The 13954-nt window shown below is 45.7% G+C and overlaps 1 protein-coding gene across 1 annotated transcript in view; it reads left to right on the top strand.

Moving 5' to 3' along the window:
* LOC130119431 (myosin-10-like) overlaps nucleotides 1-13954 on the top strand; it is a 119036-nt gene that overhangs the window by 30857 nt on the left and 74225 nt on the right. The gene's annotated exons all lie outside the window — the stretch shown is intronic.

The following is a 13954-nucleotide window of genomic DNA, read 5'->3' as shown; positions in this document are numbered from 1 at the left end:
GCCCCAGGCGTTAAATATACGATGGACTGACAATACAGCATATTGTACGTTGTAGTCTGTAGTCTGTTTATGGACATGTAAGGGGTGATAAAGTGAATTATTATATGTCGTTAAGTGGTTATGGTTGTAATTAGGGGTTTTGTAGAGGGGAATGGAGAAGGGGAAAGCTCCGGAATGTAAGGAATTGGGTTCTTTTTTTTTTCTTCTTTTTTTTTTTTAATCCTGTCGGGATAAATTATTAGTGGCAAAGGGAACCCTGCCATGCGAGAGCGGCCTGTCTCGCTCAGCAGCAACCCACAGAGAGGTGTGTTTGCATGTGTGGGAGAGAAAAAGAGCTCGTGTGTGAGAGAGAGGGAATTTTTATTTTATTTTAAAACAAGTCTTTATTTAACAAGAAACAGACTTTAACATGACATCTTTTTAACAAAATGACCAAAAGTCACTCCTTCACATTAACCTGTCCAATAAAGACTTCATTTTCCATCACAGAACCGATTCACATAGAGAGAGAGAGAGAGAGAGAGAGAGAGAGAGAGAGAGAGAGAGGAGAGAGAGAGAGAGAGAGAGAGAGAGAGAGAGAGAGAGAGAGAGAGAGAGAGAGAGAGAGAGAGAGAGAGAGAGAGAGAGAGAGAAGAGAGAGAGAGAGAGAGAGAGAGAGAGAGAGAGGTTCCATTTACAGGGTGTTTTGTAATCAAAAATTAAAACAAAACAAATTCATTAAAAAAAAAACCCTAGATATTCAGAACCAAAGAATTCTCTCTGACTGAACATAGCACATTCTGCATGCCCCAAGTGTTCATAAAATCTTCTGTCTTTTTTTTTTGTCAGTCTGTAAAAACCAAACTCTACACTGAGCTGAGCTGCCAGCAGCCCAGTCAGCATCAGAACCACGTTTTCTGACCCCTCGCCCCTCACATGGTCCTGAAAGGAAATTCATTGTGTCTACAGATTTTTTCTTTGCACAGTAGTGTGGATCATAGATGAAAGGACAAAAAGAAAATCTTTTTCCTAACCCCTGAAACCATGTCTACTAGGCTAAATAGTCTGACCAGTCTGGAACACTGGATAAACAGATGGTATATTTTTCTGTCTACAAGCAGAAAGGACAGCCATTCCCTGTGCCAGGATTGAGGTGCACCAGATACCTGTTTGTAGCTATGGTCCCATGTACAATCCTCCACTGGAAGTCACCTGTCCATTTGTTAACAGGAGGTTTGTACAGGGACCGCCCACAGCCCCTCAGGGATGATCCCAGACCAAAAAACTCAGTTCACCTTGACACCTTCACCCCTGCCAGGGAGTATAAGTTTGAAACCTTCACACTGATATAATGGGCTGCTTTTTTCCCTAGAGCCTCAGTCTTCCAACTCTAGGGTCTTTACAGACAGCAGGATGTCCTCCTTATCTTGCCACTGTCCCACAGCAGGAGAGACAGCCAGGGAAGGAAAGGCATACTCATATTCATTTCTGGCAGGGGAAGCACAAACCTCCTCCACCAGCCTGAGGAGCAGTCTATTGGACCTGATGTTGAGCAGAGAAGACCCAGCTTAACACAGCCAACCTCTCAGTCTGGATCTCAGGCTAACAGAAGACAAAACCTGAGAGTTGATGAAACTGTTTCCAAACAAGGGCTGCTCAAAGAGCCACATCCAAGCTTCCCGATGGAATGTTAAAAACCGCCACGCCTGTAAGACAGACTGGTGAAAAGTTCTCAGACCAGTTAAATCCATGGACTGAGGCTGAAGCAGGAACAATTGTTTTTCATAGCCTAGGAGTCCAGCCCTCCTCAGCAGCAAACAGGCAGTATCTGTACATGGTAGGCCAAAGCTGTATAGCAGTCTCTGAGCTGTCTGCAGCCTGAAGGCTGGGGCCCATGATTTGATGTCTACCAGGCCCTGTTCTCCCTCCTGTACCGGCAGGTACAGTATCACTGATCTCAGCCAGTGCTGCCCTGACCAGAAGAAATCCACAACTGCCCGCTGAATTCCTTCAGTCAGGCCCCTTGGTGGAGGTAAGACTATCGCCAAAGGGTCGAGGCAACCAAGTTATTGATGATCCAGGACCCTTATAGGTAAGCTGAGGTAGCAACCATTTCCATTTAGACAGTCTGGCACACACTCCCTGCATAGCACCCCCCCCCCCCAGTTCTTCCTCTGAAACTCCTCTGTTCCAAGAAAAACACCCAAAGTTTTCATGTCCTGCTTTCCCCATCTGAGGTTTCCTGGTAACTTTGGCATGTCCTTGTCTGCCCACTGCCCAACCTGCAGAGCTCTACTTTTTTCCCCAATTCACTTTTGCTGAAGATGCCATTTCATACATGTCTAAACTACTACCCAGGAACCCCACATCTCTCTGGTTTCTGACAAACACAGTAATGTCTTCAACATAAGCTGATACCATCAGCAAGGGATGCTGAGTCGACCCTGGTAGCATAAGTCCTGATAGTCTGGATCTTAATCTATTCAGAAGAGGCTAAATAGCTAAAGAGTGTAGCTGTCCAGAGATGGGACATCCCTGTCTCATGCCTCTCTGAATCTGTTCTGGGCAGCTCAGCCCACCACCCACTTTCATCAAACAGAAAGCGTCCTTATACAACAAACCCAGCAGTGATACAAAACCACCTCCAAAACCAAAAGTTCTTAAAGTGGAAAAAGAAAACCATTGTCAACCCTATCAAACACTTTCTCCCGATCTAATGATATAATTCCAACATCAAAATTGTACAGTTTACAAATGTCAAATAAATCTTTCATGAGAAAAAATTTTGTCCATAATAGATCTGTCTGGTACACAGCATGACTGGTCTCTGTGGATTATTAATTCCAGAAAGTTTTTTAGCCTATTGGCAAGCACTTTTGAAAGAAGTTTGTAGTCTGTACATAACAAAGCCACTGGTCTCCAGTTCTTAAGTAAAGCCAAATCTAATTTTTTGGGCAAAAGTTAAAGAAGTGCATACTGACAGGATGCTGGTAACAGGCCTGTCTAAGAACATTCCTGAAGCACCTCCCACAGGTTGGGCCCCAAACACTTCCAGAAGTGCTTATAAAAGTCTGCAGGCAATCCGTCCAGTCCAGGAGCTCGACCAGAAGCCATCTGACCTATAGCAGCAGTGAGCTCCTCCAGGGAGATATTGGCATCCAGGACAGCTCTGTCCTCTGAGCTCAATTGAGGAAGCCCCTGCAGCAGCTCATCTGCATACTCTCTGTTACAGTCCTCCATCCTGAAGAGGGTACTATAGAACTCTACGGCATGTTGTCTCATCTCAACCAGGTTAGTGGTTACCATACCATCAGGGAGGCAGGGGCAGACCATTTGTTTGGTCTGAGAGATGGACTTCTCCAGGTTAAAGGAGGAGGAGATGGGAGCATCCGTGTCTCTAATGCTGACGAACCTTGACCTGACCAAAGCCCCTTTAACTTTTTCATATAAAAATGAACCTAATTCCTGTTTCTTTTGTTGAAGGCTGTGACTATCTGTACTGTTGTGAGTGAATAGACTGTTATCCAAATCCCTGATTTCTTTTTCTAAATCCTGAATGAGTCTTTTGACTCTCACTGTAGAATGACTTGTATGGTGTTGACAGAAAACTCGTATGTATACGAGTTTTCTGTGGGAAGTGGTGGGAAGTGGTGTGAGTTTTCTGAGCCTTGCCCACTTCCCACCACTAACTCAGGGACTCAAAGTCCCTCTTCCTTTGCAGATTACCCAGAATGTCTCAGATTTCTGATAGAAATCACTGTCCTGAAGCAGCTTAACATTAAAGTGCCAACATGAGCTGCATTTAGTGGTTGGTAAGATGTGAAAGTCCAGAGTGACTAAGTGATGGTCAGTGAACCCTAATGGGTCAGTAACCTGTTGCTAAACCTATGTGATATGTAAGCCCTATCCAGCCTGGTTGCACTCACCTTCCCATCTAGCACCTTAACCCATGTATACTACCTAACCTGGGGATCTTTGACCCTCCATACATCTACCACACCTGATTCTGAATTCACCTGTGATAAAGTGGTAGATGAGTAAGTGGGGTTCCTCTCCTGTTCTGTCTAATGTAAAATTTGTAGTACAATTCCAATCTCCCCCCATCACAACACATTTGCTCTGATCACATTGTTTTAAGAAAACCTTTATATTCTGAAAGATGTCCAGCCTGTCTGAGCCCTGATTTGCAGCATAGCTATATAGTATTAAAGAAACAGAAAAATAGATAGGTCCTCTATTTTTTCTGTAACCACTAAAGCCCTGCCTGTCACTATGTCTGTAGTAGAGATGATATCAACATTAAGCCCTGGAGAAAATGGCTATACCAGCAGAGAAATTAGTCCCATGAGACAGAAAATACCTGCCCTTCCACTACAAACCCCAATCTATTTCATTCTCTTTGTTGCTGTGTTTTCTGCAACAAAAAAATCCTAATCTTTTCTGTATGATCATTTCTGAAATGACTGCCATCTTCTGTTGATCCCTCCCACCATTAATATTCAAAGAGCTGACCCTCACCTTGTGCATAAAAGACAGAGAGATGATATAAATAGGTAGAGGAAACAGTAAGAGGAAGATCACCTATATATATATATATATATATATATATATATATATATATATTGCAACACACTCATCATGACCTTACTTATGTAGTCTTTAACCTTTTTGAACCTTTTCCTTTATTAGTGTTAAGCATCTTTCTGAGACCTGTTGTGTTTTTTCAATCGGAATTTTTTTTTTTCATCTAACACATCAGAACCAACTACTTTCAGGACAGTCAGCATGCTTTTAATACATTTTCCTGTATCTAGAAAAAACTCATACTTTCACAGATTTTCTAAACGTTTCATCTAAGAAACCATTAATTTCCTCTAGCATGTATAGATCTCTACTGTATGACTGAGTCTGTAACAGATACAGACAGAGTCAGTGTCATACCCTATTTCCTCCACCTTATCCTCACCAGCAACACTCTCCATAATACATGACTCACCCTTTCTCGGCTTTGCACCACCAGCCTGACTTTGGTCAGGTCCAGCTGCTGGCCCTTTTCTGCTGCTTTCTGTTGCTGCCGGTGCCTCCTCTGCTCCTTTCCTTTCTTATGTTGTGACAGTCAGTACAACCAATTTGTCATCAGTTACATTCTCACTGCCTGAATAAGCTTGCTGTTCCCCTGCCTGATTATCTGCCTACCCACTGTATCCCTCTCCAGCCTCTGGCTCAGTCGGGGGAGAAGCGCAGAGCAGCAGCATCCGCTGGCTCCTCAGCTAGCGGAGCCCCAGCATTAGTGTGCTCCTCGGCCGGCCTGGCCCCCGGCTCGGGACACCCCTCGGCCGGCCTGTGAGGACAAGTGTTCCACTTGTGCTCCACATCCCCACATTCAAAGCATTTCATACTGCCTGTGCTGGTGTACACCATGTAATGTCCCTCCCCATGTTTCACTCTGAAGGAAACCGCCAGCGTCTGTGATGGACAATTCAGAAACATGAACACCTGTCTCCAGAGGGATTGGACATGTTTCCATTTATCGCTCTTACAGCCTAAACCCATAGTCCTAAAACTACTTACCAGCTTCCTGAAGCACTGCAGCTCCCACTCCAACACCTCATTGGGAATGAATGGGGGAACACCGGAGATGGTGACCCAGGTGGGACGCGCGGCAAGCAGGGAAACCTGCAGATAGATGCCATTCAGAGAGACCCCACTCTCTATTAACTCAACCATAAAACGCTCCTCTTTCAGGAAAACAACCACACCTTTGTTCATCCTGGAGGCATAGGACAGGTTGGCGTGTCCCACACGGTCTCTCAGAGCCAGGAGAACCACCTCTACCAGAACAGATGGATTGGGCTTAACCCGCACTCCATGTCGGATAGAGAGTGGAAGACTCTCCGAGGACGCCATCTCTCTCACACTGAAAAACAAAACAAGCTACAACAAACAAAACACACAGACTACAGCAAATGTAGCTCACGACCAAAAAAACAAATTCAATCTGACACCATCAGCCTTAAAGACAAAAACAACCAACTATAAACTGGATAAATACATTGAACTTACTAACAGCAGGTTGCTCTCACCACACACACTTACTCATACACCGACTACCAGCATGCACCGAGAGAGAGAGAGAGAGTATATTGTGAGAGCATATATTGTGATATCAGACTAGATAGTAATCCCCAAACTATTTTCACAGAATATATATAGGGGTATTCGGTCAAAAACTTTGCAATATTTGATTTTGTCAGTATCGCCCAGCCCTAATTCAGAAAATTATTTTATCCTTATAATGTTTTTAAGGGGGTCTACCTCAGGATGAAAGTTATTTACCCTCCTCATAATTCATCTTGGCTCTGTCCACGATATTGATTATTTAATCATAATGATGAGATATGTTTCACTTTTATGCATGTTATTTTGCATCCCCAAATGACTTGGCAAATTCCGAATATTTTGGTAGCACGTCGTCCTGCAAAATTAAGTTGTGCCACCTGGAAAATAAAATGGAGCACAAAAACCATCTTCGGTGTTGATTCAAAGTATTGAAGGCATTTTTTTCCCCTATGGATCGTGCTGTTGTTATTCTTTCCTATTCCCTCTCACTGAAATATTTTACTTCAGTAGAATGTCATAAAAAGGTAACACTGGGAAGCCTATCAAACTTGTGGCAAACAACGGCACTGGCAGCATCCGGAGGGAAACAAATCTCTGATGGTTGGATCTGTGATGTGGAGTGAAAACAGTTATTTTCAAGCTGCACAGACCGGCAGCTTGTATATTTGAGCGGCGGTTGAACTGTGAGCGCCACACACATATCAGTTGGGCTGAAAGCTACCCTTTCCTGTGCTCTGAGATAGCGCCGATATTCAGATAGTGACGTAACCAGGGTCTAGCCTTTAGCTCAACGAACAAATGAACCAACGTGACTGCTTCCATGTCCTAATCTCCAGTCTAATGACTGGTTGGGGGTTGACTGTGTGGTGCAGGGTTCGGGCGAGTGACTAATTTGTTGTAACCGTTGATGAAGTGACTGAGTTAAGGAAGCCTGTGGGTTTGAAAAAGCATTTTTTTTGGTCCAATAAAAGTCCCACTCTTTATTTCTTTATGTTCAAAGTAACTGTCTGGCTTCGGGCCATCCACGGAGAGCAAAAGCAGGGTAAAAAAGGGAAGCGAGGGCAAGAACGAAGGAGGGGAAGGATTTAGTGTGGCATTAACGAGCCTTCGGATAGGTAGAGGAGCACGTTCAATTCGACTGACCGGCCTACATCCAGTCAACATGGCATCCTGGGTAAACACGACCAGGCCGCTTGTTGTCATGGCGATAAAGGAAGCAGCCAGCTGCCAAAGACAGCAGAGGGCCAGGGCCCAAAGTGGCAGGGCAGACCAGATGGATACGCTTCACCCGCGGATCCAAGCGGTCCTGCATGCCAAGTGCAAAAAAACCCCAAAACATTTGTTTTAATTTAAGACTAAAAACTAAATGGCTTGAGATAATTAAAAAAAAGCCAAGCATATAAAAAGCCAATCACCTTTTAAAATCTCTAATTAAATCAGTGTGTAAGAGACAGTGGGGGAAGGTGTGTGTGTGTGTGAGAGAGAGAGAAAGACAGAGAGAATAAGACAGATTATTCAAGGTTGTGTTTAATAAGCACATCACCCAGTCTTTTAACCCCGGCCACAACATATAACAATTTTTGCCATGCGGGAAAGGAAAATGGACAGCTAAGTGATATTAGGCTATACAAATAAAATTGACTTGACCTTCATCAATAACCTGACTGCACCCCACCCCTCACAACCATACTGCTGAAATATGGACATTAATACCCTGGTGTATTTGCTGCTTCCGCTCTAACATTTTACATTTCCTCATTTAGCTGACACTTTTGTCCAGCGCCACTTTCCACTTGGCAGACACATCCGTGTGTCATCTCGCCAGAATAGCAGTCGTATCACAACCAAGAACGCACAACATCGTGTCAACTGTCATCGGTGTAGGCGTGCAACAGCTGTATCTCCAAAGTGACACGAGTAATAGGGGGTTCCAGACGAGATGGCCAGTGGCACAGTCGGTATCACAGTCATGCTTAGAGACCATCTGTGGATTAAGGTAGGCCTGGAAAAAGAAAATACTTATTAGATGAGGTAAGCGAGTCTGCTGCCCCGATGGAAGACGGGGGTTCATTCCACCATTTTGAGTAATAGATTTACTTAGTCTGTTTAGTCAGTCTTAGTCATAATGTTTCAGGCCTTAGTGTAAGTATTCATTTACCCAATTTACGTAGTATTATTACCACTAACTCATGAAAATACTCGAGTGAGTTTAAATTTAGTAATGTCACAGTGAATTTAAATTCACTATCATCATCCAGTATGATCCAATATTTGTACATTGGCTTTCATGCATCAAGGTATTTTTGGCCTTAACTTTAAAAAAAAATAATTTTTTTTTACTTTCCCCCCCCAATTGTACTTGGCCAATTACCCCAGTCTTCTGAACCGTCCCGGTTGCTGCTCCACCCCGTCTGCTGATCCGGGGAGGGCTGCAGACTACCACATGTCTCCTCCCATACATGTGGAGTCGCCAGCCGCTTCTTTTCACCTGACAGTGAGGAGTTTCGCCAGGAGGATGTAGCGCATGGGAGGATCACGCTATTCCCACCAGTTCCCCCTCCCCGCTGAACAGGCGCCCCGACCGACCAGAGGAGGCACTAGTGCAGTGAGCAGGACCACATACCCACATCCGGCTTCCCACCCGCAGACACGGCTAATTGTGTCTGTAGGGACGCCCGACCAAGCCGGAGGTAACATGGGGATTCAAACCGGTGATCCCTGTGTTGGTAGACAACGGAGTAGACCGCTACGCAAACCGGACGTCCCCGGCCTTAACTTTTTGTTTGAAATTTTGTTTTTGAAATGCCTCACAGAGCGTTGTCTTTTTGATATTGGTAGCTGATCCCCGGTTGTCTGGCTGCAGGAGAGCGTTTAGTAAAACCTGCCCTTACTGACCAGGAAAGAAAATATCCTCTTCATATGACCGCCCTTACTGAAAATGGAGGGGGGGGGGGGGGGTCAGACAGCATCAAGTGTAGATAAAACGAGGGACCGTTTATCAGGAAAAAAGGGTCGAGTAGGTCAGTTATGGAGGAAATGGATACGGAAAGGTATTTAAAGTCAAATGAAAAAGAATAACTCCATCACAGTGGAGGAGATAGAGGGTAGATGAACAGAGAATGAAGCAGCACTACAGGTCTGCACACTGTGTGGGGCTGGAGCAGGACTGAAAAACCAAAACGATGTGTATTTTTGTGTACCTCTGTTTACACTTTCTGAATGTTAGATTTTGGCCTAAGGTTTGTGTGTGTGTGTGTGTGTGTGTGCGTGTGTGTTGACCCTTGTGTTTGGTCAGTTTAACTGTGACATTCTGCTGCTCTTCCCTTCCCTTAAATCAACTCTGATTGATGACCCAGATGTCAATCACCTCTACAGACACACACACGAGGTGTACACACACACACACACACTTGCACATATTTGGATCCTCAAGTCAACCCCCATGACTCCCCAACAGCCCTCATACATACACACTTTAACCCACTGTCTGCCTTGTAAGGACGTACAGGGATCGTGGAGCCGGCCTACTTTTCCCATCAGTGACCGGCTCAGTCAGCTGCTGCTGGGATATGCCTGTATGCCAAACATTACTGGTTATGTTGGCTTGTACTGTACCCCATTCTGCCCTCAGGACAGTCTCAGTTCACTGGAGTCCTAATAATTGTCCCAAACAACCCCCCAAACTACCCCTCATGCTGACTCCAGAACTGCCTCTCCTCAGAGTTATAATATTGTTTAACTCTAAAATTAATCACGGCCGTTTACAGACTTGTATCTCTGGTAATATTTATCACAGCTTTATCGCAGATTACAAACAGGTGCTGGTTTCAGACACATTGCGGGGGAAGTGATGTAAGAGGGTTCTTTTAATCATGTGAAGGTGATTTTATGCCGCTCGTAGGCTGTTTAGTGCTTGCATATTTTGTTTTTGTTCACAGTCGTAATCAGTTATTTTGTGTTGCGTGCACGAATTCAGTGAGAACAGATTTCCAGACTTGTGAAAATGAACACTTGTCGAATCAGATCAGGTTTATGTACATTGTTGCCTGGTGAATTACACCTACACGAAAGTGCTCTCTCTTTCTCTCTCTCTCTCCCTCTCTCTCTCTCTCGCTCGCTCGCTCGCTCGCTCGCTCACACACACAGGAACAGCAATCAAACTTTGATCCAAGTCTTGATGGCTGCCTTTTTGTCAAGGGGAAATAGTGCAAATATTGTGTGAAGCTCATTGATTATCCCCTTTGTGCTATTACACTCATTGGATATTATTTTCCCCCTTTTTCACCCTAATTGTATCTGGCCAATTACCCTGCTCTTTTTGAGCCGCTGCTGCACCCCCTCTCTGCCGATCTGGGGGGGCGCCCCAACTGACCAGAGGAGGCGCTAGTGCAGTGACCAGGACAAATACCCACATCTCACCTCCCACCTGCACACACAGCCGGTTGTGTTTGTAGGGACGCCCAACCAAGCCGGAGGTAACACAGGGATTCGACCCGGTGATACTGTGTTGGTAGGCAACTGTGAAGGCGCTTGTCTGCACACAAGAGTTGGGCAGAAAAACAAATCAATGGGATCTGAAAAGAGAGCACCTTGCTAATGAGATTGGTTCTCATTAACAGATATACTACATACATGCACACACACATGTGTGCACATATGCCAAAATACACAAGACACACATGCACAACACAGACAAATGCTGGAAAGGTCATTTGTCACAGACATTTGATGCCGTAGGCCTGTTCTCACTACGGTGTTAGGACAAAAGGTCATTTTGGTGGCGAAAGCTGACACCTGATAGAGACTCTTAGGCAGTGGGTCCTCTGCGAAAGCTGACCCACGTGAACTAGGTTTGAGTTCATGGGATGTAGGGAGCGAACGTCTTCCTGTCTGGATCATTTGTCATCCCTTCGAAGGCAATGCCCTCGTTTCAGTTCCTCATCAAGTGACCAACCTACAGTGTGCAGCGAGATGGCAGGTTGAAGAAGATGAGACCTTGACGTGTGTGTGTGTGTGTGTGTGTGACTCTCAGACCAATCGGCGACCTCCTGTTGAAACCAACAAGAGATGGGCGATACACTGATTTAACATAATCTTATGCCAGTCAGCTGTGTTGTCGACTTCCTCCACAATTCACACCTCTTGTAAACCCCAGCCTAATCTCTGTGTCCTCACAGCCACATGGATGGAGTTGAACATGTCAAACTGTAGCGCCCCTTCACCTTGCCTCCCCTTCAGTGGTGTCCTGGTAGCTACTGCAGTGAGGATGTGGCAGAACGCGTGGGGTATGAAACCATGCACAGAATATACAGAAATGGCAAAAATGTGATGCTATGGCTCTAGAGAGCGTGTCTGTAATTATGTGTGTGGATTTCTACCAACTGTATGTGCACGGTATGTGACCATTTCGAGAGGGTAAATGAATATCATCATCCGCTGCCGGTGCAGGAAGATGGCGGCGCGAACTCACTTTTGCAGCAGCCTCACCCAGTACCAGTGTGGGAAGATGGCGGCGCGAACTCGCGTTTGCGGCGGCCCCACCCAGTACCGTCCATGCAGTGTCTTTGTCCACGTCTGCGTCTAAGTTGTCTTCATTTGATGGCTGGGAGAGCTGACGCTGGATCGGCTGGGAGAGCTTGGTCTCCTGCATCATGTGGGCCCAGGGACCACAGCCCTGCTCGGAGCTGCAGCCAGAAGAGGAAGCACCGAAGGCGGTCCGACAGGATGCAGAAGCGGGGCAGGCTAAGCTAACTGCTAGCCCATGCAGACTGGCAGTTCTGATAACACCGAGGGCGGTCCGGCGGCGGCCTCGCCTGGCATCAACTGTGTTTTTGGTGTCATCGTGTGGCATGCGGGAAGGTGTGTCAAGGGTGTCTGACTGGGAGAGCTGGCGTTGGATCGGTTGGGAAAGCCTGGTCTGCTACATGCTGTGGGCCCAGGGACCACGGTCCTGCCCGGAGCTGACCCCGAAGAGGAAGCACCCAGGGCGGTCTGACAGGATGCAGAAGGGGGGCAGGCTAAGCTAACTGCTAGCCCATGCAGACCGGCACTTTCCACAGTCATCCTGGTTGGTGTTCGCTCTCTTGGACAGTGGAATTTTTGTGATATGTTGGATACATGTGTTTTTGTAGTTTTTTGTAGTTTTTTTGTAGTCTTTGTGTTGCACTGCTGTGGGCTGGGGGGAAACGACAAATAAATGTCCCTGAGTCCTGATAATGTGTGTAAATTCAAGTAAGCATATTAGGTGTTTGTGTGCGTGGGTGCACGTGTGCGCACAGATTGCACACAGGGTGGGTCCATTCCTTTCAGTTTTATGGAGCGATAGGAATGTTGAGGTGTTTTTGGATGTCGTGTCAGGAAATGAAACGTCTGAATTCCTGCCACAGGAATGCACACATTTATTGGCGAACAGTAGAGGGACCCGCTGTGCACACAGCACAATATCAATTTCACCCTGCTGGAGTATGGCTGTGTGCGTTGCACGTGTGTGTGTGTGTGCGTGCGTGTGTGTGTGTGCACATCAAGTGGATTTTACAACACTTGACTACTTGGCAGTTTTGATGAATTTTTAACTGTCAAGCGCTTTTGTTGATGCCGTCTCAACACCGAGTCAAGAATTCCTCGACTCAAATGAAGTGATGACATATCTGCTCGACGTTGCTTGAGCTGGAAACCGGCTTCTGTCGGGGTAACAAGACTCCGGTTATCGCTCTGTTCTGCCCTGTGACGGGACGTTTCCACCTCAGCTCCAAGAGCGGAACCTATTTCTGGACATCAGAGCGTGTGTTGATAGACGTGCTGTGTCACAGAGTCAGCACCTGGTTTCGGTGCCATATGCTTTAGGCCTCAACCCCTTTTTGTTGTGACACCTGTGTCATTTCAGCTTTGTCAGAGAGCTCCTGAAAAACTGCGTGATGTCATGGTTCATACCTTGCGTTGCATACGAGCAGTTTTGGAACATAGCGCCATGGCTGTAGGCTTAAGTAATTTAGCGATCTCAAAGTTAATCCGTGGAAAAGATGACTCGTGACTTTGTTTGCCGATCAGTTTTTGGTGTTTGTGTGACGTGGATGGAAGGAAGAGGTGTGTGAAGGATGCAGCTCGAGAGAGATGTCAGGATGGAGGGTTGGTGGTAGAGTTAAAGATTGATAAATAATGGCGTGATGGAGCTGGGGATGGCGGCTTCACTCGTCACAGCTTTGTTTAGAGAGGTGAGATGTGTCCTACTCGGGGGGTGTGTAGTCTCTACCAGGAGTGTGTTCTAGTTTTGTTCGTGAGTTTCACTCGCTCACACATACCGGATAGTAGTCCATCCCACAAGGTACTTTATACTGTCCTGAGTACATCCTGAGTAAATTAAATCCTACATTCTGTACCAACATTTCTCGATGGACACACACATAAATTGATATCCTGTATAACCTGCAGGTCTTGTGAAAGCTGCATATTAGCAGATTTTAAAGGCTTGTATTAATATTAAGATGTTATTCACCAGTTGGGATTAAAGACTCTTCTCTAGTTATTGTAATCTGAGATTAGAGTAGAAATTCTCAGATCTGATGCTGGTCTGATTAGTTCCTTGTGGTCTGCAGCAAAATCCCCCAAAGGTGAAGGGTCACTCACCTGAGTGGACACAGCTAATATGCTCATCTGGGCTTGGACTGAAATCTCCCCCGTGATTAAAATTACCGCGGTTAATCTTGTTAATTTTGGTGTTAGTATATGATCACAACCGCGGCATTCCTTTGAGAGATGGCTTGGGAGCTGGTCGACCTATGAGGCTGTAAATCACAGCTCTCGACTATAAAATGGAGTGATGTACTTGTTAAGTTGATGTTTTGAAGTAATCTGGTCT

The sequence above is a fragment of the Lampris incognitus genome, chromosome 10 (assembly GCF_029633865.1).
Source record: "Lampris incognitus isolate fLamInc1 chromosome 10, fLamInc1.hap2, whole genome shotgun sequence".
In the NCBI taxonomy this organism is placed as follows: Eukaryota; Metazoa; Chordata; class Actinopteri; order Lampriformes; family Lampridae; genus Lampris; species Lampris incognitus.
The sequence above is the reverse complement of the archived record's forward strand: the minus strand, read 5'-3'. Positions and strand labels throughout refer to the sequence as shown.